The 23,376-nt window shown below is 39.6% G+C and overlaps 1 protein-coding gene across 16 annotated transcripts in view; it reads right to left on the bottom strand.

Moving 5' to 3' along the window:
* DLGAP2 (DLG associated protein 2) overlaps nt 1-23,376 on the bottom strand; it is a 468,772-nt gene that overhangs the window by 312,232 nt on the left and 133,164 nt on the right. For 5 of the 16 annotated variants that reach the window (XM_021293532.2, XM_065056027.1, XM_065056026.1 and 2 more), the window contains exon 1: nt 19,520-19,946. The exons of 9 other annotated variants lie outside the window; for them this stretch is intronic. The gene's annotated coding sequence lies outside the window, so the exon portion shown is untranslated. Of the gene's footprint in view, nt 1-19,519; nt 19,949-23,376 lie in introns of those variants that run through there. 2 more of the 16 variants (XM_021293529.2, XM_065056032.1) reach the window with 2 other exon arrangements.

Below are 23,376 nucleotides of genomic sequence, written 5' to 3'. Positions count from 1 at the left end.
GCTTCACAAGCAAGGGTAATCCTGAAAAAAATGGACCTCAGCACTGGCCAAGTTCTTGCTGAAAAGCTCAAGTTCTCTACTCCTGACACAGAGCAGCTATGTCAGGCTCTGCTGCCTCTCCCAAACCTGCAGGCAAAGCAAATCATTTAGACCACAAGAACACCCCCTTGCTACTTTTTCTCCTTTCGCTGCCAAGAAGTATGGAAATCTCTCATGGGTTAGAAAAGATGGAAAATATTTGAATCCGCGTCCCCAAATCTATTTTGGATCTGTAAAGTGTCAGAGTTGATAGCAAAGGACAACTGGGCATTTTTTGTACTCATAACATTTTGGATATATAGGTCATTTCATTTTGAGGTTTTCACCTCAGAGACTCTTCCAGACATGCCAAAAAAGAACTCTTTTCATAAATTAAAAACTAGTCTCAGTTAAAAAGAGTATCAAAAGATTTGCTCATGGGTATGTATGAAATTTCATGGAATGAAGTGTTCTTGGTCCTCCTTGGAGCATTGTCCTTTAAGTTTTTTTAACCTTTATAGTGTACTATTTACACAGACTACTCAAAGAAAACTAACAGGGCTCACTCTACATATGATCTCTTTATATGGCTGAATAGTTCTTGGCCTCTTGAAAGCACACAATTCACTGTTTTCATCAGCCAATGATCATAGTGATACTAAGAAAAATCATAGTAATTATAGAGCAGTCTACATAAAAGCTACATTTAATAAGCTATGTTCATCTCTGTTCCAACTCCACTCGCTTTTGTCAAAAACAAGGATGTATTTAACCATTATGTGCTAGCTTGCATAGCTACAATTATTATCCTTGAGAAAGCAGTAATGCTCTGGCCCATTTAGAGGTTAAACCTTGTTTCTATCTGTTAACAAAAATACTGAACACTTAAAATAAATTAACAATGCAATAAATGTTCATGGAATCCAAACTAAGCATTCTTTCTCAAATCTCATATAAAAATAGGTCTAATTATATTTTTTCTTTTCAGCTGGACAACAAAAAGGGTAACAAAAGGCAAACATACCTATATCTGTATGTGTGCATGTATAGGCATTTATACAAATATTGGCTAGAAATACTTGTATCATCAAAACTCTTTGTTTTTCATTGGATTACTAGTTGCTGTAGCATTTAAGAACTACAATTCAATTTCAGATGTCCATAAGAAGTTGAACAAAAAAAAGAAGACAAAATACACTCTTTGTTTAGAGGAGACCACAATCAATGTATGAGACAGCAGGAGGAGACAGACAGCTGTGCAGCACAAAGAAAAAAGTTGCTCAGCATACATCTCCACACATGACTACTTGAACTGAGCATTAGATGTAATCTGTTGCCATCACCAGGTGGTTTATGTAAACATTTATTGGTTATGAGGCCTCTTCAAATGCTATTTTGAATTGTTACTGGATTTATTTCAATACAATATGAACTAATGACAAAAAATCTCAGGGCACCAGCATAACCTGGTGCTATTTTACCTGTTGAATTTAACTGGGCAAAACTAATTCAGACTACCTTGCAGGAAGAAAAAGCTTGTTATTGACTTGAAAGGGCTCGCCAACAGTAGCATACAACTTAGAGTCTGGCATTATTTCAGTCTCACTGATTCATGATAATTAAAATTATTGTTTACTGCATAGTACACTTTTAATTAAAAAACAATAAGACATTTACATAGTTTCTTTCTTATGCTCTTTGTAAACACGTTGTGTTCTGCCACACAAGTGTTAACTTTCTACTGCCCTGGAGAGGAAGCCTTGTACACACAGGGGAGGAAGAATATGGCTTGGAGAATTAGATCTACAGAACTATCATGCAGTAATTCACCATTTCAGGTGGGAGGGATAAGGGGGGAAATTTCACATAAAAGTTATGAAGGGGGGCAGACAATGGGGCCAAACAATAAGTCAGACAATATGAAGAGAATCAAATTCAAAGATCCCCACAATCTGTTTTAACGCTATGCCAGAACTCCACGTATCCTTCCTATTATTAAAAATCATGAAGTATCACAAAATCCTCCCATCTCATAAACTGCATACAAGATACCCAGCTTCCCACCCTGCCATCTGATAGAGCTCCGAATTAGGGACTTATAAGCCTCAAGATTTGTTGTCTTGTGTTGTTGTCTAAAATAAAACTTGGAAAGCATACATTGTCTTTATAGGCTGGCTTACAGTCACAGGGACCATGTGTGTCTGCGCATGTATATGTCAGTTTATGAGACAAGACTACTGAACCTATTGATTAATTTCTAATTAAAAGAGAATAGAGTGAAGCACTGGGAAAATTCTGAAGGAACCTTGTATTGTGATATGCAGAAGAATGCAGGCTGCAGTTCATTGGTGTCTCCATAGAAACAAGACATATTGGAGGGTGTAAGACATTGTCAGAGGACTAAAAAATTTCAGCTTCAGCAGAAAACAGAAAAGCACCTAAGGGATTTTTTTAACACGGAAAACAAAATTAATTATTCATTTCCCATATAGGAAGCATCTGGTTTTTAGATGAGTTACTTAACATATATCAGGATTAAGTTATGGACTGGCTAATCCTATGATTTTCTAATCCATAAAATCTGTAGAAAATGCATGGTTACACTTCTAAGTATAACGCCGAAGAGGAATATAAGTAGACTCTCAATGAATAATTGAAAGCTCCATTCAATGTGCTGTTAATTCTTGGTACCATTTTCACACTCGCTTTAGACAGGGTGCTTATGCATTCTTATGAATATTGGCCCATATGCCCCTGTCTTGGCCTGTGCAAAAGGCATCCCCAGGAACATTAAAGGCAGCAGGGAGACGTTTCTTGAATAAGACACTGCGCTCTCAACCCGCTCAGCATCCCTCCTACTTCAAATGAACAGAGACTCACAGCGTGCAGCTGCAGCGACTATTTTTAAGAAGTTGAACCCACACACAGGATGGATTAAAAAAGGCTCATCTCCTTCTGCCAACCTCAAGCTACAGGCATAGGGGTTTTTTTATTATGTGACCAAGAGACTTGTGTCAGCTGGTAGCTTCATGAGCTGGGCTGCTGTTCCCTGATTTTCTGCCCAGACCTGGCCAGTGCAGCCTCAAGGACAGTCCGCCAGATGAACTGACCTCAGCATGCTTAGATCCCCTCCTAAAAACAGTCCTTATCTGTGGAGCTCCCCAGTGCTGGAGATAACTCTGCTTTTCTGCTGAAACAAAATTTCTGGGGAAATTATCAGCTTTTAGTTTCTGCATCAAGTCACTTCTCCTCCACTTCCACAAATGAGCAGAAAGACTGTCTTGCTGCCTGCATTGCCCAGGGTACAGATGGGGTATATACATGTATATACATCCCTGCTTGTGCTATGCACACAAGCTAAATTTGACAATTCCTGTTAACTTTTGGCTGGAGGTCACTCTGGTTTTAGGAGCTTCTCTGAGGGCTGCATTGGCAGACACCAAAAGAGAAAAGGTCCTTCAGAATAATCAGGCCTTTTCCTGGTGGCATGGCATGGCATGATGCTGTGGCCACATCTAACCCTTCCACAATAATTAGCTGCTTTAAGGCTGCTTAGTCAGGAAGACAATTAAGGAAATGGATGAAAACTATGAGACTTCCCAGCTGCAAACAAGAGTTAGGTCTCTAAAAAGATGTATCAGGGAGTGAGATAGGAATGAAAAGGTTTAAGTTAAAGTGAAAAGAGTTATTTTGGGGCTTTTTGGTGTGTATGCAACACATAAGCATGTTCTGTACAGAGCACCCATACTAGAAAAAATATTCAGAGGACACACTGGAGACTAAGTATTATATATCTTTTTTTTTTACCAGTTCTGATCTTCATAATAAATATTGAGGTATTAGAGCTGTGCCAGAGCATGCAGACTGATTCTCTAGCTCTCTACAGACTTGCATCAATATACATTTAAGAACCAGCGCAATCCTTTAATTAATAAAGCATGGCTTCTTCCTGTCAGTTGCCAAAATTGATACAAAACACAAAAATGGGAGTAAAAGTGATTATGGCTCTTTTGTGTCCAGGTGTGCTTTTTAGCATTTGTGAAAAGACGTGAATTCAGAGAAATGTGAATGGACAGGCTCTATTGCTGCCTGCATAGGATCTCCAGAAAAAGTTAAAATTCATGGATACACATGCAAAAGGGAAAAATAAAAAGAGATGCAGAAGATGATGAAAAATAGTTAACATTGCTATTTTTTTCTAAGGAGGATAAGAAATAAAAAAACCTTGTGATTTATATTTGCTCTTATGAGGACTAATGCAGTGGCCCTGTAGCCCTGATAGCATCCTACACCCCTGTTTATATGTGCCACTCTTGCCCACCTAATCAGTCTTACAGATGTTAAAGGCATTTCTCACACAAGTAACATTTACTCAAGGAATAAGAGATACCAACAAACCCACTTTTTTCTGAAGGACATAATGCTAGACTGCTCCTTTAGGGAATCTCTTAAACTCTTCTTTGTTACAACTAAAAGAAAAGATAAAAAAGCTGTGTGATCTCAAATATTCCAGCTTCACATCCTTCACTGTGATCACAACTTTGTCTCCTCATAACTTACACACAGTGACGTAAAATGAGGAAAGAATAAAATAATCTGAAGTCTCTTTTCCCCTTTCGTGTACCCCTTACCTGTTTCCCAAACAAGGGAAAGAGAAAGAGGAATGATTAACGTTTTCCACTAGTTGTGCTACTTATTGATGAAAGTCAGACTGAAAGGACACTAAGAAATAACACTCAGAAAGGAAGAGTGCACCAAAACATCTGATACGCAGTTGCTGATGTGTGCACCATGATGATATATTACTGCAATTCCAGATTAAATTTAATGGAATGGTGTTGACATATCTCAGGAGAAAATTAGCTACAGCTTACCCAATAAAGTCTTTGTTATCCATGAAGCATGCTTGACACTTATTTTTACTAAGTATGGTACTTTATAGAAGTCTATACAAATACTGACTAAATGCTTTATTCTGTCACAACTTATAGGTGTGTTCTTTGATATTCGATCTGTCATATCAAAAACACATCCCTGCCATGTGCAGTAACGGAACGTCAGCACGTTTTGACATCAGTAATATGCATTGACTTCCCCATAATGACTGCATGTGTCATGCATACATGCATGTATGAAGATCACTTGCACACTGAACAAACCAGAAAACACCGTTGCATACACTCTCACTAGCTCATCTAAGAGGCAAATCTATCCCCAGACCTAAATGGTTCAGGCCTATGTAGCAAACATCAGTGATCAGTTGTTTATCCCAGGGCTTTGTTAGACATATTGCTGAAGGATCACAGTTGAACTTTCCTAATCTCAGCTCTAGAAACAGTGAGATCAAAGATTTCTACCCAATCTCCCATCCCTGCAGATGCACACAGACACACATTTTCCAGAGATTCAAATTTTCTGGGCAGCCAAGGCTGGCTGAGTCTGCATAGGATTTACGAAGTTTTAGCACAGTTACTGGAGAAAACCCACTGGCCACGCTGGCTGTCATAGAGTTTTGTCACTCACAGTTATCAGACATGGGGAAAAAGTTGTGAACAGCTTTTACGAAAGACTGAAGACTATGGCAGTGTGTCCATCATTCAGGTCAGTGGTTATGGCTGTACTGTGAGACTGGTGAATAATGGGTTTAATTTCATGATTTGCCAAAGGCTTCTAAGGGACATGAGGGAAGCTACAAAGCCCCCATTTAATTCTTAAAATAAGGATAATGTTCTTTCCTCAGAGGTGTGCTCAGATGAAAACTGAGGCAGGTAGCCATAGTGTGCAACAGGTTCACACCAGTTTGTTCCTATATATGTATATATATACATACACACATACATATGTACATATATTCTCAGCAATGGACCAATGGCGAAGACCTCACACAGTGAGTTTGGATACACAACCCAAACTCATGTGTTTTCCTAAAATTTGCAGGCAGTGCATCTTACTCAGAATGAGGGATGATTTTTTAAATATAAACATCTTTACATTATGCTTCCTAAATCTATCCAGGACACCATAGGGCAATATTATTCCTTTAGTTATGTTACCACTTTGGCATATAACTGATTGATCGTGAGTGTATTTAAGTGAGTTTGTTTGAGTTTTGCATTTTGTATATTGAATGCAAGCTGCTTTGAACAACTTTACTACTTTCTTTAATTAAAATAAAATAAAGCAGAAAAGGGACATGTTAATTTTCCAGAGTTGCATTCAGCCCTAAGCAGTTTGAGCAAGGCACAGTGATGCACAATATGTTGCACAGAAATTGTGCCTGGTTAAAGCTCCTGATATTAAAGAATAAGCATGCATCCAAAAGACAGTCGACCTCAGATGCAGACAGATTGACACAGCATGGTGCAAACACTTTTGTATAGAAGCTAGAAATGCCTGCCTGTGAAACTTTGGCAAGAGTAAGTCTGCACCATGTGTATCTCCTTGTAAGTTTAATTGTCTGTATACAAGCTATTAGTCTACCTTCAGGAGTTACTTTTCTTCATATTTTTCTACTTCTTTTGCAGCATTCTGGCTAAATGAATACGATTAAGTCAAATAAACGAAAGGCAATCTGTGGCAATTTGAGGCTTTTGACCAAGCCTGAAGCCAGAGCTGATGAATAAGATAAATAAATAAACAGATAGATAAATAAATGTTTGTCTCTTAATCAGTGCTGCTATTCCACAGGCTGAATTGCTCAAGGCAGAGGTTCTTTAGTGTAGACCACAGCTCAGCAAAGCTAATGTGTTGATCTCCTGCCATCACTGCACTATAGTGCAGTCCTCCTTGTGTTCCTCATTATTATTTCTTCACTGCAGTAAATAACAGAGCTATCCTTCATGAAAAGGTATATAAAATAATCCAATAAAAATTTGCACTAACGAACAGTGGTCAACCCAACTGAAACTGCATGAAAGTTCTGCAGCAAAATCACAGAGATTTCTTAGAAGAACTTGTATGCTGATTACCTAGTTAGCAGCAATAACCAAAAGAATGCTATAGGGATAAATCAACACACCTACAAAAGAAAGGCATGAACTGAAAACAAGCACAATACATTTCACTTGTCCACCTTGCATTTCAGTGCCACAGCACAATGAATCCCTGTGAACAGCACAGTGCTGGCTATTTTGAAGGCACATCTATCTGCCTGCTAAAAAAGATTATGTCCTGTGTGAGTCTATTCAGACAGCTTAACTGCTTTACAAACTGTACAGACTATCTATGCCATTTGTATGTGTTGTTTATATTATCGTCATTAGGATAGTTCCTAGGTATCACAATCAAATTTTTTCTTGGTCTCTTCCTTTTGGAAAATATAGAGCTTTCTTAGATATTTGTTCTGGGCTTGGTTTCACAGAAATTATAGTTTAAATAGGCATGATGTTCATTCTCACGTGTCTACATGAGGCTACATGTAGGCTGCTGGGGACTTACACAGGTGCCACGACAGTGATCAGAAATCTGAAAATCCTGCAACTCCACAGTTCCACCATTGCTGTGGGACTTCTTTGACGATGTGAACTATTTTGTTCTCTGTAACTCAGAAGTGCTATCAAGTTGCAGTTGAAGTGATCTGGAAGACAATCTACATTAACACACTGTGGAGCAACTCGCATCTGAGCACACAGTCAAACCTCCAAGGAGATGTGCTGCTTGGTGCTCCCTTCAAAGGGAAGCTCCTGAGGACAGGATGCTGTGCAGTGCCCTGAGCACAGTTAGACTGGCCGCCCGCTGGTCAGGCACTTCTCAATCTGAAAGATGTCGCCCGTGATGAGCCAGGGCTGGTCCCGGCTCTGCCACTAAGGACAGACTCCCACCCTCGCTTTGTGGGCTAAGGAGAGCACACAGAGCCACACAGGCTGCTCTGGTGCCTGTTTGCCCTCATTTCTACCATGCTGCATGCTGTACAACCTCTCAGGGTGTGGACTATATCAAAGATGGACAAAAAAACGCATGAACCTTATTGCTTCTACAAGTATACTTTTCCTCACATTGCAATGTTTTGGAAATGGTTGATCTGCACTGTCAAACTTGAGGGTTTTCCACAAAAAAACCCTACATGTGAATAATAATTACGAGAGCATTTCCATGAACTGAAACACTATGAAATTCATCAAAATTTAGATATTTTGGAATATTTCACTAAAAACTTTGTTTTCTCACCTGGAAATTTTATGTGACACTTTTAAAAACCAGAATAAAATTAGTGAGGTTTTAAACAGATGAAATTCAGGACAACTTTGAAATTTCAGATCAGGGTTTCAATTTTCATGCTGGTCTGCCCTACACTCTTCCCTTCCCATGAGAAAAAGGCAGGACGCACTGCAGAAAAAAGCCTACATTACTGAATCTTCCACTTGCTTTGCCTACACATCATCACCTACACACCATCCGCATTACCTAAGGCTTTTTAAATTGCTGCTCCATTCTGTAATAATCAGATATATTAAGAACTTTTTGTTTTAAACAAAAAAGTGCTGTACTGGATGTGGGTACTCAGGCGCTGGGGGCTGCAGGGGTGTCTGTGAGGAGAGGCTGGAGCTGCCCCGTGCTGGACACAGATGGTTCCAGCAGCTCCAACCACCCACGGCAGGGCACGGCTGAGCCCCTAGCTGAGGTGGTGGGGTCTTGGGGAAAATGTATTTAAGAAAGGGGAGAAAACAAGGGGGAGAACAGCTTTGCAAGCACCAAGGTGAGAGAAAATGGAGTGGGGGGAGGTGGTCCACGCACTACAGCAGAGATTCCCCTGCAGCCCGTGGTGGAGCAGATATCCACCCTGCAGCCTATGAAGACCCCATGCAGAAGCAAGTTTATCCTGAAGGACTGCAGCCCATGGAAGCACCATGCGGGCAGGGAAGATGTGTGAGGAGGCAGGAGCATCTGTTATGGACTGACCACAGCCCCTATTTCCCATCCGCTGCACCACCTGGGGTGGGGGAGGCAGAGGAGTCGGGAATGAAGGAGTGAAGTTGAGCCTGGAAAGAAGGAGGAGGCTGGGGGAAGCTGTTATTTTCATTTGTCTTTGTTTCTCACTATTCAAAACTATTTTTAATGGGTGATAAATTAAACTGATTTTCCAAAAGTTGAGTCTGTTTTACCTGTGCTGACAACTGGTAAGTGACATCCCTGTCTTTATCTCATCCCACAGCTTCTTCACCTTATTTTCTACCCCATCCTGCCGAAGAGGGGGAGTGAGAGAGCAGCTGGGTGGGTGGCAGCTGGCCAAGCTCAACCCACCACAGGCACTGAAATCAGGAATATACACCGTTCTAGAAATTAAGTACAGCATCACATCAACTATTTTGTTAATTAACTAAAAAGCACTGCTTCAAGTCATGAATACAAAAGCACATCACAACTGTAGAGGTTTGTAATTATAGCTAAGAATTACAGAAGAGGTTAACAGATGAATGGTTATCTGTCTTTTATAACACCATTTCGAAAAATTGTTAAATAGCTTGGTGGAAAATACACTGCTTCTTGTTATTTCTGCAGATTGAAAACAGTGAAAGCCTTTCCCGGCTCAAGGTTGCCTAGCAAGACTCTGATAGCCGTGTAGGGAAACAGTCCAACATTCTACCTAGACAACTAATTTCGGTATTGGAGGAGGCACATTTAACCCCTGTAAGTACATCAGTGGCAAGTGAAAGAAGAACACCATGAGCAGAGTAGGTGGGAAAGGGGCTGGTTTGTGCAAATAATCCACCTAGTCTAAGATAACACATAGGGAAGTTAAATCAAGTCTCCACACTAAGCCTTAGTTACAGCGATGTAAACTTGGAATAATTTAAGCTAATACCTTAGCGACTCAAAAGATTATCTGCTCGATATAAATGCTAAATTACTAACCCCTCCACCAAGCCAGATCTCAGGTTTTACAAGAAGATATTTTACAAGAAGATATATAAACATATTCTTATTAATCTACATGAATAATGTCTTCTTGCTGAAAATAAAAATCCTTCCACTCTCAATTCAGATTTATGCTTACTCAGTGGACTTCAGAGTACTCCTACATCTGATTTTTCCTACTGTTAAATACACCAATGATTTGACTGAGAGGATCTGTAACCTTTTGCTAAAAAGCAAATAAAAATCACACAAGTCTTATTTTGAAACCAACCTATAGAACACTTAGTCACACATCTGAATCTATAGATTTTGCATGCTTAGGGAAGGTTTGGTAGATCCCTACTTCCCTCTACTTGTGCACATCTTTATTTCATTCTTCTCATACTCTATACAACTTCTCCATAAGAGTGCCCTTCATTTGAAGAGAACAGCTGCTAGCAAGGTAATCACAGTGTCCCCTTCTGTGTCAGAAACAGTAGCTAGGAATCCTGTTCTCAATTGTTTTGCTGCATCACAGCTGCATGAATAAGACCACTTAAATTTACACACTAAAAAAAGTAAAGTGTTTTGTTTGGAGGAATCTCTATTATTCAATGTCCAATACTGTTTTGATCTGTTCAAAGATTTCAGTGTCTCTGAAAAAATTTTAGGCATGTCAGCTTTGTCTGAATTCCCTTGAAGCAGGGGCGCAGGTGCCACGTCCACGTGACCGGGAGCTATGCAACCCCCCAGCATGCAATCCCATGGAAATCACATCTTGTCGTGATCAAGTGACTACCCCAGATTGGATTCTTAATGGCACACTACCTGGAAATTCAAGTGCAGCCTCTTTTAGTTTCAAACTAACCCATTTGAAAGCATAGAGTTAAACTTAATTGTTCCAAGCATTTAATATGAGTGAAAATTCTAGAAAGCAAAAATATATTATTTCACTCTTGGAAGACAGGGAGAAAAATGTCCATATTGTATTCAGAAAACTGGCACTGCTAAAGAAAAAAATTACAATGGTTGATCTCATGATATTTAACTGCTAATAGAACTTGGAACTGAAATGGGTGAAATAGAAATTGTGCCATTAAATTAATATTAATATTATAGCAGTACTCTTTTGAAATGCAGTTTTAAATATCTGAGTTGATTTCCAGGTCTCTGTGCTACTTGTGGATGTGATTTCTCCGCTTTCATTCTCATGCCCAATGCAGCAGGGCACACATGGAACCTTTCGGGCTACAAGGTTTTCTCAGTGCTTCAAAACTAAAATACATGTAAGTGCAGAATGTGTTAAAGAGTTGCAGTTCCTAGTACTTCCTTATGATAGTCTTAAACCAAATTTCACCACTGGCAGTATCTTCCATGTATTTTCAATTTCAAAACATTAATTTTTGGAAGCTAATGAAAATCTGCATTCTTTATTAGGTCTTTAAGTCTGCCCTTGCCTCCTGCTATAATTTTAAGTTTTAAATCTAAAGAAATGGAAAACATGGTTGAAGAAGAGATTTGAAAGTGAGCGCATTAGTGGCCAGGTTTCCTAGGTGCCTTCAATGATTTTTGCATGCAGAGGCTCTTTCACCGGACTTTTTCACAGTCCAAGCAAATTGACAGAAGAGAATCAATGCAAATGTCTGCCCTTCTGTGAGGATAATTTCCCCTTCTTCAGAACAGGCAGAAACATTTATGGACATCATAATATGTAATTTTTATCAATTTATGTCGGTAGTGCTTCTCAAATATACCGTGAGCAGCTCCTGCACTTTTATGTCCAAGAAGACAGCCTTTTGCTACCTTGTAAGGTATTATCATCCGTACTTTCAGAGGAATGACTTGTAAAGAAACGGAGTGACCTGTAACAACCAAAAATGTTTTCAGCACAGTCACACCTCCACCTTCCCAAACTGTGCCTGACAAACTCACCTTGCTCTTTTTTTTTATCAGGAACAATGCATATATCCCATTTTTTTTTCTCAAATATCTGAGTAATTTATCATTCTATTATCTACTGTTAAAGGCATGAGCATAAAAAAAACAAATAAAAATACCTGAATCAGAGAGATTAATCTGGTAAAAAGCCGGTATGACTCTTTCGTCACTTTTCTGAAAAATCACGTATTGGTCCCACGGGGCCTCTTTTGCAAAGATCAGAATAAACACTGCAAGTGCATGAAACAGTGAAGATTGAAGTATTATGAACTGGTTAAATTGCAGTTCTGCTTGAGAGTTTGGGGGAGGCTGTTAATTATTCCTGTATAAATTAAAAGTGGAAATTTCAATTTTACTTATCAACCATCTTCTTCACTTCAGAGTCCCATCACTATACAATGATTACTAGTCCAAAATCCACCTTTTACTGATTTGATTGTTTAAAATGTGAATAGTTCCTGAAAGGGCTTATCTAAGAATTGCGTATCCACACTTTGAAGAGTTAGGACCAGAATCTGAGTGCACTGCATGGGCCACGCTGCCAGGCTTGGGCACTGAGGGTGCTGTGTGTGCAGCCGTGGAGAGGGGCAGCGAGCTGAGTGAGGGGAGGCACCAGGCAGTTTTTAGCATCCTCCCTGGCTTTTGTGGCCCATGCAATCCAGCAGCATCTTGAGGAGACACACACTGCTTTGTCTGCCTCTTTCCAAAGTGTGTGTGTTTGAGCATGTGTGTGTGTGTGTATGAACACGCGCCTGCCTCTGCTCGGACATAAGAGCATTCCTGTATGAGACCAGGTACAGGAAACATAAGATCCTAGAAGAACAAGAGAAATTAGAAGTAAATCTAAAGATTACATTACAGTAAAGCTACTAGACAGTGCCCAGAGGAGGTCCACAAAGTTGGTGAAGGGTTTAGAAAGGAAGCTGTATGAGAAGCAGCTAAAGTCACACTTGGTTTGTTCAGCCTGGAGAAGAAGAAACTGAGGGGAGACCTCATCACAGTCTACAGCTTCCTCACAAGGGGAGGAGGAGGGGCAAGTGCCAAACTCTACTCTTTAGTGACCAATGACAACCCAAGGGAATGGCAGGAAGGTGTGCCAAGGGATGCTTAGGTTGGACATTAGGAGAAGGTTGATCACCTTGAGGGTGGTGGAGCACTGGAACAGGCTCCCTGGGGAGGTGGACAGGACCTGACAATATTCAAGAAGCGTTTGGACAACGCCCTCAGACACAAGGTGTAAATTCTGGGGTTGTCATATGCGAGCACATGAGTTGGACTCAATGATCCCTGTGGGTCCCTTCCAACTCAGGACATTCTATGATTTGATGATAAGTACTTATCTGCTCTTGCTTACTGAAGGACAGACTTACCCGTAAACCCCCATGCTCTGATCAGACACTGAGGGGTTTAATATAAAGCAGTTAGTGTCTAGACAGCTTTGTCCTGTCTGGGAATCATGAGAATGATAAGAAGCAGGCACTTGCAGCACAACAGAACATGAGGCATCCATCAAAGCAGTATTAAAACTAGCTCCAAGGGAGACCAAACACAAAAGCTGAGATGCTATGTCCTGGAAAAGGGAATTTCCCATGGCAGAAAGCACTTCCCTTTCCCACAGGGTCTTAACCCAGACCCCTCTAAAACCAAGGGGAAGCTCATACTCATTTTCATCTAGAGTGCACCCAAACTGTTCCCACTACTGCTTTCTTTATAAGGCATACATTGCACTATAAGACACGATGCTAAAATTGACATGAATACAGTAAGAACCATGCAAATTTTATTCCATGAAGCTCCACAAAGGTCTGAACTGCACCAAAATCTACAGGATTTTAGAGCATGGCCATGGAACTGCCTTCTTGTGGTGTCTGTGCAGGAAAACTCAAGAACATCCAGAAGACTACAAAATGCAGCTACATAGTGTTGCTGCAAAGTGTCCTATGCTATCCGATTTCTCCACCACATATTACATCAAAAAAAGTTATACCTAAGTAAGCTTGCTGGTATTTTTAACTCACTATCTCATATTTGGATTTTATCTGTTTCATCGCCAAACTGAACACATTTTGACAGCTGCAGTGTGAACACTAAGGACAGGGGTTAATCTTTGCTTCCTGCTATAAAAACAAGGTCTTACTCAGACAGTGCTTAGTTCCATGAATTCCTCAGCCTTCATTTGCTTTATAGATGCTCCTAGAATGGAAATTATACCGATAACCCAGCCATCCTATTCTGCAGTAATGTTGTAATATTGAAGAGAAACACTGTATCAACATCAGTTGCAAAAACCTTGCAGATACTTCTCCCTTTGTTAATAATTCAATCTGTTTTAGGAATCCAACATTTAGATCAGGCAAACTAAGCTTGTTAATATTACTTTAGCTGTAGATCTGATTTAAGAGGTTCTTACTAGAACTTAGTCTTGCTCCTAGGTCCAGATCTTTTCCTGTATCAACCTCAAAAGCCATGCTAATCAACAAGTTATCTGGTGTGCTTTGAAACCAAACTGTGAAACGGTGCATTCAAAGAAAACAGAACTACACACACACACAGGAAAAGAGCAGGAAAAAAAAAAAAAAAAAGGCCTGTTTAGCTTGTATCTGTGTGTTTTTGAAAAAGCCAGTGTCATCAAAGCTGTGGTTTGGAGTGTGGCCACAGAAAGCGCCAAGTCAGCACACCTGGGCACACTTGAGGCAGGGAGTGGGGAAGAGCAAGTGTCCGTGGGCAGGATGTGGATCTGCTAACGGAACAATGAGATGGTGCCACAACTTTGGTTAAAATGTGGGGGACATAAATGCTTAGAAGGCAGTTCAGAGCAATTGCGCAAATTAATTGTCTAATTGTAAGGTATAATTTTATCTTTTACTAAGTCTATCAAGATGTATACAGACTACATATTTATAACAAAAATACCATTGACTCCACATAATCAATAAAAGCAAGAGTCCCTATGAGATTCAGCTACTTATCCTGCCAATCTTTATGACACTACAGTATTATTCCTCTTGGTTTAAGATGTTTTCTCCTTTCAGCTGCTGCTAAGCCTGCACAAATGGGAAGAAGCCAAATGACTGCACTGAGGAAACAGTGAGGCTGAATAGATACGAAATGCTGTCAAACACATCGAGTGAACAGAAAAAATATGCCTTTAATTTCTTTTAGTTCTTGCCTGTTACTCTACCAGCAGTTGGGCAGGGGGAAGGAAAATAAAACAGATTCAAGAATGACTGCCATAATGACAAAACTCCACTTAAAGATGTATTGGTAAAATTCATAGCACTAAAAATTCATGAAGAAAACTGGGATTAAAAAATCACCTCAGGAGAAATGTGCAGAATAGCCCCCAAATTCTGTGCCCTCTCTTAGCCATGCAGCTGATGTGAACAATGAGGGACGTGAGACTTGGGGTGTTTAACCCAGGCCTCGTCTCTAAAAGGAGTGAGCCAGCACAAAGAAGGGCTTTCTAAGAACAAGCACTTGCCACGGAAAGCCTGATTCCCTCACAAACAAGAACATCTGAACACCTGACATCGCTCAAAGCACTGTCAAGCTCATCGCCCCCTCCAACCTCACAGAAAAATTTCTATAGGAGATGAACTACCTCCGTTTGGGTTTCCTTGTCACCATGTAGATAGGAAGCCACAGTGAGTGAGTTGCCATGGCTGTGTGCTGAATTAACATCTGATCAGCAACACCTGTTTTCCTTTTTGATCCTCTGCATTCAAAGCCCAGGACTCCACTGGGGTCCTGGCAGCAGGGGTGCAGTGCTACACAGCTAGATATGGTGCTACATATAGGGACGATGCTACACATAGGGATGGTGCTAGAGAGAGGCACGGTGCTGCCGGCTGCACGGCCTGTACGCTGCCTGCCCCGGGCCACCCGCTCACCAGCGATGCCATCGCCTGCTCTGTGCTACAGGAATATTTATCTTGACGTGCGTGGCCTGCCCTTGCCACTCCTCTCTCGGCAGGTAAAGCACACGAGGTCTGGAGAGCTCTTCCTCTTCGTGACCTGCTGAGAGATTTCTGCCCGCAGGAACACTACCTGGATCTGACAAGTGAAAAAGCAGCCTGATATTTTCTGGCCTGTATTATTAAAAGGTGGGCTGCCCTTATCATGATCCCAGTTAAGCCAGTAAGTGTTTTGCCATCAGCTTCAGCAGAAGCGTGTTCGAGCCATAGATACCAAGGATTTGATGATGGCAAGTCACCTAGAAAATGAACAGAAATTTGTAAAGGATGTTGTTGCTGTCGTATCAAGACAGAGTGAAGAACTGGGAGGACAGACAACACATGATTGTTTTCACAACACACTACTATAGAGATCAGCTAAAACTTGAACCTGATAAAAACCAATGCCTTTCTCAGAAATTGCATGGAAATACATGATCCTTAAGTGATTTTCTGCTTTGGATCTCTTTCTCACTTTCTTTTAATGGGCAATGGTCACCTTTAAATCCTTTACTCTGATACCGCAAGTAATTATTTCTACCACAAACACTGCAGTAACATTTATTAATTGCACGCTGTTTCTCTTAAGATGGTAATGGTGACTGTGATGCAGTTTCACTTTCCTTCAGGAAAGAAATCTATGAACTACTATGTGGTTTTCTCTATATATCACTAAATGCTCTACTATGCGGGTTGTCTGACAGTAACAGACTTGTTACCCTATTTGTACCTTGGTAATGTACTGCCAAGAGGAATTAATAGCTTGCTAAGCAGAACTACTTCACTGCTTTCTGTATGCTTTGCTGGCATACACACTGTCCTGTATGATTTTCAGGCTTTAACATCAATTTTGCAAGCACATCTGTCAAAGACAATTAAATTATATGACAGATATAATTCGTATTGGACCAATCCATGCAAATCATTCATTGTTGCAGGTATGAATATTTTATATTACACAATGAGAAACTAAAAGCAATTCAGTTTGATTTAGCTATTGGTTTGCCAGGCAAGGATGTGTGGTTTTGTACATACTCCAGCCCTTTACACTGACCTTGGGCAGATTTTTTGAAGTACATACAAAAAGAAAAAATGTATTGCCTGTGGTATTCAAAGAAAATGAAGCTGGCACTCACAGAACCTGTGTTATACTGAACTCTTATCAGTGAACAGAGCTGCCTTTTAAAATGAGTGTAAAAAGCCAGCTAATTTTCTTTGCTACTACAGAACAATTTATTAGGATTTTATTTTTGATAGCAACTAGGAAACATGGAAGTGCATATTCCATATTCTTTCCTTTGTGTGCACACTTAACTCACTTTATATTCACATCAGAGACATCTATCTGATCTCATTTATACAACACTCACAAAACTTGCATGTACAGAAGTCCAGTTATTCATTATTTTCCCTGATACGCCTCAGCTCATCCTCAAACACAGAAACAAATGATTTAACTATATAAACTTAGGGCAATAATGAAGCCAAGAACACAAAATTAAGTATCTAAGAAAAAGAACTCCATATATAAAGATCAAAAAGTTTTCAGAAAAATAAGGCTGAGATTTCTAACATATTGGCAACAATAGAATGCAACAAATAATGAGGAAAATTTATGGAGCGTAACTAATATGATGCAATCTATGTTACAGAGTTGTACAACTCCTGGATATATAATTTTAAAATTTCCTTTAGTGGGAAACTACGAGAGAGATGCAAAACTGGTAGAAAAGTATTAATGCAATTTCTTTGAAAATAAAATTTAAAAATAGTAAGTGTCTACAAAAAGCAATGATTACATAATAATTTATGCTTATTCTTCAAAAGATGCACCCTGCAAACTGCTCAATGTTTGAAATTTGATCAGCTAAACTACATAACAGTTGCATGCCTGAATTACAGAGCAGGTAATTTGGCCGCTGCATTCAGTATATGCCACTTTCCTTCAGCTTTTTCTTAACATGCATAAAGGGTGGAGATGTCTTCAATTTCTAGATCACATTAAGAGGCTTTTACAGTGAAATAACTTCCCTGAAACATATTTAGCAGGTCTAATTATGCAGTTATTAGAACAAGATAGCCTTTATTCTGCTTTTTTTTTTTGTTCAAAAGCAAAGGATAATGTCGGGCAGAGTGATGCTGTTTAATATGCTCATGTGCTGAAGCACCTTCACATGCCTTCCAGCATTTTTAGACAGTGTGCTTCATTCAAAAAAGGATGCCAGCAGGAACCAACTTTGCTAAACACACAGATTTTAAACACCTAGTAAATATTGTTTAACTGTTTTCACTTTTCAGAAGATACTTTTAAAATGTACTGCACTGGGCACTATGTGATCATGTAGATCACTTGTTGCTAAATAAAAGGATGTAGGCTTTCTCAAATGACAGGGAAACATGACAGATATGAATCCACGAACCCATTATGAGCAAATGCAAGAGCTGATAATAATGCATGCCTGTAAAATAATCACATCAGTACTACAGAAATCAAACTTTCAAACTTCTCCACAGTCGTGAAAAAGCAACAGTAATTACAACTTGTGGACTGATGACAGCCAGCCTGTACCTTTGTTCTCATTTCACATAGACCTCACTTATTTTTTTTCCCCTTTTTGGCTTCGTTCCTGCATAAACTTTTAAAGAGTGAGCTTTTTCACTCAAACATCAGAAACCTATACTGGTGAATACCAATTTTTTTAATAGACATGTCCAAAACTAGAAGGCTAATACTCATGGAAAAAAACAAAACAAAACAAACTCAAATCTCCACTGTTGAGAAGTTTAAGACATTTGGAGAAAAATAAATATAGAGAATTCTTCCCACACTCAAACATTTCAAGCCACCTGAACGCTGCTCACTTGCTGCAAAGTTGTCGATTCTAAAATCAGGACTGAATGAATCTTGCTAAGGGAGACCCAGTAACCCAGTGATCCTTCAGACCTCTGCTTAAAGGTAGGTTTCTCTAAAATATTCTTAGATCAAATCTTAACCCTTACTGTACAACTCATGTCAGCTATCTGCAAGAGTGCATACTATGTGTGTCATCACAGCACTTTTTTAAAGCTCTTTAAAGAATATTTCTGTTCAATAGCATTTTTGTTAGCAACATTTCTATAATGTAAAGGCTCCTATCACTGTGCAGCAAACATGTGGGGTTTTTTGCTCTTATCTCATGTAGTGCACTCGATAAGGGGTACTACTGAATCTTCTTCTGCATGCTGCATTACAAAGAAAACTGTCTTTTTGTAAGGCATTTTCTCTCCTCTGCTTTCACATAAAATAAAGGCTCTTGTAACTGGATGTATTTGTCTGTATTACATTTGTACTCAAATGAAAACCAAACCCCTTCTACTTTATCTGAAGTATAAATCCCCAGAAAGATTCTTGCCTTTCCAATTGTGTTTGCTGTAATAAAGGTTAATATTGAACTGAACTTATCGTATTCTAGCATCACATGTTAAATGCCAAATCTGTGTGTGTGAGATCTATTTTCTTTTTTATTGTTGAAATTAAAGAATAGGACAACCTGTGTTGGCAATATTATTAAAAATAACAGAGCTAAAGCATTTTACTTAATGACAGTTCAAACCTATTGCTTTCATGAGGAGAAAAATACATGGTGCAAAGTACTGGGGGGAGGGAAGGAAGAGCATCTGTTGAAAATTAACTACTTCGATGTTAATTAACACATAATTTTCTACCTGATGAGATGGTGTTGCAGAAAGTATAAATTCAAGGCACAAGAGTAAGAAATGAGTCATCTTTGACTTACCGTATGAAAGACTATTGCTGTATTGCAGTCAGCATCCAAACACAGAGCATGAAGCTTCTCACAAATCAGAAAAAATGTACGACCAAGGAACAAATCAAATGCATTGTAAAAATAAAGGCCAGAGATTAGAGTATGTATCCAAGGGTCTGGTTAGTCACAGCTTTGACTAGCCTGCTACAGAGCTCTGCAAAACAAGTATACTGCAGCAGTGTGGCAAGCATAGGATTGCAATGCATGTCCCATATATTCAAGCATAATAGAAAACATGGTCTGGAGCTTATTCCATGTGGAAGTGGGGTTTGTTTTAAGCAGGCAGGAAAAAACGGAGGGTTTTTTTCTCATATAATAGAATTAGAAATGAAGATTTTTCTTGATTATTGTACACAATAATTCCCCAGGATATCAATTACATAAAGCAGGTGCCTCTGTCTCCTGTTTCCCAGATAAATGCCTGTAATCTCATTTCACAAATGATCCTATTTAGACAGGAGCCACCTATTGTGATGATATCATTTGCTCTAGTATCCATAAATGGGCAACTTCCTACTAAACGTCATGACCACTGACGACACAAATCTTTATAATATTGAGTGGGCAGGGTGGTTGATGGGGTCCCATCAATCTACAGCAGCTTCTGCTGATGTGATATCATGAATCCTGCATAATCATCTAAAAGGTTGAAAATTAAGAGAAGCATTAAACCTGTCTGGCGAAGCTCATTAAATAAAAACACCTAAAACTGAAAAGAAAAAAATCCTAGAGAGATGGTGAAGGCAAATAAAACACAGCCACATAGCAGTGGCACCTTTTCAAATGCCTTCTGTACTCACAAGGATACTGGCAGATGTGAACAAAATCACTCTCAGTTAAGAAGTGTAGCTGTCAGTTTCTTTTTAACAAACAATAAAGACTGTATATCCTCTTTCCTTGCAAATGCAAAATATATATTGACAGCAAAAAGGACCAGAGCTTCAATGATGCACACAAATTAGCACACTCTTACTGAATATTTTTAGAATTAGCAACTGCTTGTCACAGTAGCTTGGAATATGAACTCTGTAACAAAATATCCTCAGACTGTTTGAAATCCAGTCTGCTAGACTGGTTTACTTCATGCTCTAGCTGCATGGATTTCATTTCTCAGATCAGTGTTTTCTTAAGAAAAATAATTTCTTTAAAGATACATATTTGAGAAATGTTACGATACAGTAAACTGAAATTAGTTTCCATCTGCCTGCTTTAACACATAGAGATTTGAGGAGAGTTAAAGGTGATATAGGGTTCACTTGCTTCCCCATCTTTTCCCCAAAGGACTCGGTTGTGCCTACTGGCTAAAGCAAATTGCTTAAGAACTTTGTATTTAATATTTTTCCTTGTAGGAGTTGGTAATAACTTCAAAAGAAGGTCCCCAGTTTCAAAAAAAAAAGACCTCAGGGTATTTTTCAACAGGATCTCCACAATCTTGGTTACATACTCCTGCATTGAACAGACTGAGCTGCATCTAAACAACTTGTTAATACACAGACCGAAAGGAATAACATTAGGATCCATCCACTCTAGCATTTGGAGAATGTTCACCAGAGCGCCAGTCAAGCTGGGGCTTCAGGGTAGAAAACTTTAAAGCTTAAAAGTGCAAAAACCGAGAGGACTTCATATACATTTCCACTGAGGTCGTTCCATCACAACACTTCTTAAAATCCAGCCCCTCCATTGTAGGCAGCCCTTGTTAAACCTTGCATTTACCCCAGTGTCTTTGTGGCAGGGCCCACCCTTTACTGAACATCTGTATTGCATGTAGGAAAGGTCCCCAAGGCAACCAGTGCAAATCTTAATAACAAAAGCAACTCTTTCAGAGTTGGCTACTACTACAGTGACTCACATCAGGTCTAGACGAGGTGAAAGCAAAATGTGAGCACAGCACCCGTGCCTCCAAGGTGCAGCTATGATGTCAGAGCAGAGAAGTCAATGGGTTTCCTAAAAGCACCATAAAGAACTCCTTCCTCAGAGACGGAAAACAATGGAGAACACCAGAGCCCTGAATAGCCATTTAGACATGAGCAGGTGTTTTCCTTCTCCCTCCATCCCTCCTGTGCCCATCTTCCAGATAACACTAGCTGATCTCCTTAAATATGCTGTCTAGACAAAGACATAAGTGTAGTCTTGACTCTGGGGATCACAACCCCTTCATTTCAGTACCAGGTGGAAGTAGAAAAGCATATACTCTGTGTGTCCAGATGGCATAAATATTTTCTGTGTGTTTCCATGACAAAAGACAAAGATAACACAAGAAACAGTTAGAAAGTGGAAGCATGTGTGAGTGTAACTGAGATTGATGGTCCAGAAGTTTCTCTCTTGGCTAGATGAAAGATGATGAAATTTGAATGAAGAAAAAAAGGGGCAGAAAACAGCTAAAAAGAATATTCATCACTGCTCCATCAAATTCAGTCCTGCTTTGGGAAACGCCAAATGTCAGATTTTCTTGTTAATGTATAAAAACTTTTAAGGCTGTTTCAGGGCACAGTAGGAAAGCATGAGTTTTCTTATGCATTTTCTTAAAACAATATATTTTTCAGCATCTGAGCCAAAGGATGTCACCACCCTTCCTTAGCTTAGTTTTGAGCTTACCAAGCACATAGTAATGAGCCTAAAGCAAGCACAGCTTTCCCATGCAGAGAGGATGTTAAACATAGTCCAGTGGAAGATGCCCTGATGGTTCTGGTCTTTGACTAAAGGTCTCTAGGCTTTATAAGAGATAATGCTAAAGAGAATGGACTAGCATTCCCAAACAGTTCCCATTTGTGTAGGGCTTTACTGTGAGAAAACACCTTAAACATACTCCTGTCTCAAGAATGGCCTGAAGGATTATACTGAAAGGATGAGTTGATCTAGTGAAAGGAAAGCTGTGGTATTTCATAAGATCATAGAATCATAGAATGTCCGGAGTTGGAAGGAACCTACAAGGATCATCGAGTCCAACTCCTGTCCCCGCACAGGACAATTCCACAGTTCACACCATGTGTCTGAGGGTGTTGTCCAAGTCTCTTCTTGAACACTGTCAGGCTTGGGGCTGTGACACCTCCCTGGGGAGCCTGTTCCAGTGCTCCACCACCCTCTGGGTAAGAACCTTTTCCTAATGTCCAACCTAAACCTCCCCTGGCACATCTTCCTGCCATCCCCTCAGGTTCTGTCATAGGTCACGAAATAGAAGACTTTGGCACCAAGGGGAGACTGTCATAAACCACAACATCTAATGTTAAGCAAGCAGTGGACATCTGACAAAACTATAGACCATACAACAGAATATTCTAGTCCTCTTAATGTCTTTGTTTTACATTTGGGATCATAAAAACAACAAAAAAAAAACCCCGAACAAACAAACAGACCATGAAATCCTAAAAATAAGTCCAAATGTCTTTAGACAAGCTCTAAAATGCCCACTAGACTTCTTTTTATTTGGCTTATTCTTTCCAGCATACTGGAAACTAAGTCTCACCAGGCATTAGGGCCAGTCCATAAATCTGCACATTCCTGGGCAGAGAATAAGCAGACTGAATCTTCTTTAAAGTGTCTAGACCTTCCACTGATTAGAATTGAAACCCAAGTCATAAACCACCAATGGATTACTGAAAACTTCTTTCTGAAGGGGTGGAGACAGAAAGATGCTACCTTCTAAAACACCTACTGATATGTTAGTAGAAAGTCTCTTTAAAGTAGAGATGGAAGGAACTGCTTTAGTTAAATCTGCTTTGTCTGCTGATTCTAGTAGTGAGAAACCCTGCCATCTCCAGTAAGTGTCACTGCACCTTATAATACTTACTGGGGGAAGAGGAAACCAACAAAAACTAGGATAAAAATAT

Source organism: Columba livia, chromosome 3 (genome assembly GCF_036013475.1).
Source record: "Columba livia isolate bColLiv1 breed racing homer chromosome 3, bColLiv1.pat.W.v2, whole genome shotgun sequence".
NCBI classification, from domain to species: Eukaryota; Metazoa; Chordata; class Aves; order Columbiformes; family Columbidae; genus Columba; species Columba livia.
Note: the sequence above shows the minus strand (reverse complement) of the source record. Positions and strands in the feature narration are given on the sequence as shown.